The sequence below is a fragment of the Cloeon dipterum genome, chromosome X (genome assembly GCF_949628265.1).
Source record: "Cloeon dipterum chromosome X, ieCloDipt1.1, whole genome shotgun sequence".
Lineage (NCBI taxonomy): Eukaryota > Metazoa > Arthropoda > Insecta > Ephemeroptera > Baetidae > Cloeon > Cloeon dipterum.
The window spans coordinates 1362545-1367544 of record NC_088790.1 but is presented as its reverse complement, the minus strand read 5'-3'; the positions used below and the strand labels follow the sequence as shown (position 1 = coordinate 1367544).

The following is a 5000-nucleotide window of genomic DNA, read 5'->3' as shown; positions in this document are numbered from 1 at the left end:
GTCAAACACCTTTCGTGTATTGATAAGTACGCATGTTGTTTGTATTGACTAGCCCCTAAATTCCTGATTTGGCTAAAACGTCCTAATGATTAAATCGACGTCTTTCATAGATTTATATTATAAATTCCGACGTTCGAACGGTCATTGACACCTCTGTAACAATTAACTGTATAAGGTGCAATATGTAATTAGCAAAGACACGTAAATTATGAAAATGATTCGTTTATTCATTATTCTTGTTAACATTGTAAAAAATGATTTCGCCAATGAAAATTGAAGTGCAAACAGAGATTTGTTACACCTCAATGTGTGAATTGTTAAGAATGTTCCGAATGTCTCGGGCCCCCTTACGAGCATTATTTTCCTGTGTTGGCATCCCACCTTTTATCTTTATATGGCATCCGTTACGTAATCTTATCTGTTCGTTTAGATGTGAGTGCGAAAAGATGGAACTCGTGCGCGGATCGTGCTTAGTGTGAGTGGGGCGAGCGATAACGTCTCTCTCGTGACTACCGGAGAGTTGGCACGCTAGATCAACCAAATTTTCATTGTCGGCCGATTCTTTTCATTTCGTTGCCGATCATCGACCTTCCGCTCTCGGCGGCTACACGTCGCCGAAGGAACCGAGATCCTAATTCCAACGAGTCGGAAGCTCGTCCCCATTGTTGCCAATTTTTATTGCTTCGCGGTTCGGTCACCGGCGTCGACCTTTCATTGTTGGCGGAGCCTGTCACCGAAGAAACCGAGATACTAGCTCCAACGAGTCGGGAGATTGATGCCAATTTTCATTGTTGGAGCATCAAGCAAAAGAGGTGCACTGAACATTGTAGCGGGCTCTATTTTTGGTTAACTTGCACATTTCAGGTCGAATGTTGGTGCCCGATTACCGTCACGTCAATTGACGAATTGCCCGGCGGCCGGGGCACCGCCGGCGCATAGGCGCACTCGCTCGGGAGGCGCGCGACGCCTCCCGCACCTTGTCAGAGGCGTCGCACGGGAGGCGCAGGCACGAGCCGTCGGCGCACTTCTCGGCGGCCGCGGCCCCGCCGGCCGGCAGGCGCACTCGCTCGGGAGGCGCGCGACGCCTCCCGCACCTTGTCCGAGGCGTCGCACTACCGGCGCAAGCCCCAGCGGTGGCGCACCTCCCGGCAGCCGGGGCACCGCCGGCGCATAGGCGCACTCGCTCGGGAGGCGCGCGACGCCTCCCGCACCTTGTCAGAGGCGTCGCACGGGAGGCGCAGGCACGAGCCGTCGGCGCACTTCTCGGCGGCCGCGGCCCCGCCGGCCGGCAGGCGCACTCGCTCGGGAGGCGCGCGACGCCTCCCGCACCTTGTCCGAGGCGTCGCACTACCGGCGCAAGCCCCAGCGGTGGCGCACCTCCCGGCAGCCGGGGCACCGCCGGCGCATAGGCGCACTCGCTCGGGAGGCGCGCGACGCCTCCCGCACCTTGTCCGAGGCGTCGCACGGGAGGCGCAAGCCCCAGCGGTGGCGCACCTCCCGGCAGCCGGGGCACCGCCGGCGCATAGGCGCACTCGCTCGGGAGGCGCGCGACGCCTCCCGCACCTTGTCCGAGGCGTCGCACGGGAGGCGCAAGCCCCAGCGGTGGCGCACCTCCCGGCAGCCGGGGCACCGCCGGCGCATAGGCGCACTCGCTCGGGAGGCGCGCGACGCCTCCCGCACCTTGTCCGAGGCGTCGCACGGGAGGCGCAAGCCCCAGCGGTGGCGCACCTCCCGGCAGCCGGGGCACCGCCGGCGCATAGGCGCACTCGCTCGGGAGGCGCGCGACGCCTCCCGCACCTTGTCCGAGGCGTCGCACGGGAGGCGCAAGCCCCAGCGGTGGCGCATCTCCCGGCAGCCGGGGCACCGCCGGCGCATAGGCGCACTCGCTCGGGAGGCGCGCGACGCCTCCCGCACCTTGTCCGAGGCGTCGCACGGGAGGCGCAGGCACGAGCCGTCGGCGCACTTCTCGGCGGCCGCGGCCCCGCCGGCCGGCAGGCGCACTCAGCACGGGGTGCATCGCCTAGCGACGCCTCCGGCACCATGACAGAGGCGTCGCGCGTAGGCGCGAGAAATTTTCTAAGTACCCCCCTTTTTGCGACGCCTCCGGCACCATGCCAGAGGCGTCGCACGTTGTCCGCTCAGAATTATTCTAAGTCCCGCGTTTTTCGCGACGCCTCCGGCACTTTTGCGACGCCTCCGGCACTCTTTTTGCGACGCCTCCGGCACTTTTGCGACGCCTCCGGCACTTTGCGGCCTTTTTCTGCGCCAACCGGCTGTTGCGCCACCGATCAGCGGTTACGGGGGGTTGGCCATACCACTTCGTCGTGCGGTGCAACCCCCAAAGTACTGTATAGACCATGCGCCACGGTGCCATGGTGGTCTGCACCCCTGCTTGCGGAGGTTTCCTGAGAGCGGGGCCGATTGGTGGGATAGCTTGACGGTGCGGGGGATCGTTCCGGTGCGCCGGCTCGATCCTTGCGACTTTCGCGCGCGGCGCATGTGCGAGTGCGACGAACGACCGCACGCCGCGCGCGCCAGTGACTCGCGACCCGGTTCGACACGCGGCGGACGCGTGCGCCAGAGAGGTTCGGTAAATGGCGGAATTTAAACGTCGACGTAGACCGTTCCTGAGCGCGCGCGTGCCTCCTCGTGACTCCGGTTGACGCTTGTAGTCACACACACAGCGACGGGCTGCGCCTCGCTTCCCTTGCCTCTCACGGCTTACAATGCTTGCCACGCCTTGCGAGTGCGGCCACGGAATTGGTATCCTTGTGTGGCTGGGGCCTGGCTCGGTCGTTTGACCGGCGCTTCGGTTCCGCGGTCTCGAGCGCTAGCGATTCTCCTCACGATCATCCAACTCGGCCAGGGAGTAACATCCTGAAACCGGGGATCGGTGCGGTGCGTGAACGCGCGGCTGGGTGGATGCGGTGGACTGCCGGCTCGTCGGCCTCCCCCTTACCGGGGGGGCGCGGCGGGAATGAAGGAAGCCCTCCACCCGGTTCCGTCTAGGCTGGCGGTCGTCGGCGCCTCGTGCGCTTAGGCTTCTGCTGCCGAAACGGCTTTCGAACGTAGTCTCGGGTTGCGGTGCGGCTGCGAGGCCGTCGTCGCGGCCCGGGCCCGGGCGAGTCTCTCGGTCGGTGCCCGCCGTGCGGTGCGCGCGCGCGCTCTCCCTCTCCCCGAGGGGGCGCGCGCCGCGCCGCGCCGGCGACGCTCCGCTGTCAGCTCCCTGGTTGATCCTGCCAGTAGTCATATGCTTGTCTCAAAGATTAAGCCATGCATGTCTCAGTGCAAGCTAAATTAAAGTGAAACCGCGAATGGCTCATTAAATCAGTTATGGTTCCTTGGATCCTACCAATCCTACTTGGACAACTGTGGTAATTCTAGAGCTAATACATGCACCCAGAGCCCCGTCCAGAAATGGTCGGGGCGCAGTTATTAGATCAAAACCAATCGGTCGGGCTCGCCCGTCCGTAGTTTTGGTGACTCGGAATAACCACGGCTGATCGCACGGCCTCGCGCCGGCGACGTATCCTTCGAATGTCTGCCTTATCAACTGTCGATGGTAGGTTCTGCGCCTACCATGGTTGTAACGGGTAACGGGGAATCAGGGTTCGATTCCGGAGAGGGAGCCTGAGAAACGGCTACCACATCCAAGGAAGGCAGCAGGCGCGCAAATTACCCACTCCCGGCACGGGGAGGTAGTGACGAAAAATAACGATACGGGACTCATCCGAGGCCCCGTAATCGGAATGAGAACACTTTAAATCTTTTAACGAGTACCTAATGGAGGGCAAGTCTGGTGCCAGCAGCCGCGGTAATTCCAGCTCCATTGGCGTATATTAAAGTTGTTGCGGTTAAAAAGCTCGTAGTTGGATCTGTGTATCGGACGGCCGGTTCGCCGCTCGCGGCGTTCAACTGGTCGGTCCGGACGTCCTGCCGGTGGGCGTCCCGCGCGAGCGGGGCGCCCGTAGTTCCCTCCGGGCTGCTCTTAACCGGGTGGCCCGGTGGGCCGGCACGTTTACTTTGAACAAATTTGAGTGCTCAAAGCAGGCCATCGGTCGCCTGAAAACTGTGTGCATGGAATAATGGAATAGGGCCTCGGTTCTATTTTGTTGGCTTTTCTGAACTTGAGGTAATGATTAATAGGGACAGACGGGGGCATTCGTATTGCGACGTTAGAGGTGAAATTCTTGGATCGTCGCAAGACGAACGGATGCGAAAGCGTTTGCCAAGAATGTTTTCGCTAATCAAGAACGAAAGTTAGAGGTTCGAAGGCGATCAGATACCGCCCTAGTTCTAACCATAAACGATGCCAGCCAGCGATGCGCCGAAGTTCCTCCGATGACTCGGCGCGCAGCTTCCGGGAAACCAAAGCTTTTGGGTTCCGGGGGAAGTATGGTTGCAAAGCTGAAACTTAAAGGAATTGACGGAAGGGCACCACCAGGAGTGGAGCCTGCGGCTTAATTTGACTCAACACGGGAAACCTCACCAGGCCCGGACATCGGGAGGATTGACAGATTGAGAGCTCTTTCTTGATTCGATGGGTGGTGGTGCATGGCCGTTCTTAGTTGGTGGAGCGATTTGTCTGGTTAATTCCGATAACGAACGAGACTCTAACCTGCTAAATAGGCGCGGGGATCTTTACGCTCCCCGCGTAGCAATCTTCTTAGAGGGACAGGCGGCTTCTAGCCGCACGAGATTGAGCAATAACAGGTCTGTGATGCCCTTAGATGTTCTGGGCCGCACGCGCGCTACACTGAAGGAATCAGCGTGTGCTCCCTGCCCGAGAGGGCCGGGTAACCCGCTGAACCTCCTTCGTGCTTGGGATTGGGGCTTGCAATTGTTCCCCATGAACGAGGAATTCCCAGTAAGCGCGAGTCATAAGCTCGCGTTGATTACGTCCCTGCCCTTTGTACACACCGCCCGTCGCTACTACCGATTGAATGATTTAGTGAGGTCTTCGGACTGGTCCTCGGAGCTCCGCTCGCGGGGCTCCGCTG

General features: G+C 60.4%; 1 non-coding gene across 1 annotated transcript in view; it reads left to right on the top strand.

Annotated features, from left to right (window-relative positions):
* Positions 1-3223: 3223 nt before the first annotated feature.
* Positions 3224-5000, top strand: part of LOC135947603 (small subunit ribosomal RNA) — a 1864-nt gene continuing 87 nt past the window's right edge. The window contains exon 1 of the ribosomal RNA XR_010575689.1: positions 3224-5000. This exon is cut by the window's right edge and continues 87 nt beyond it. This is a non-coding gene — a ribosomal RNA (small subunit ribosomal RNA).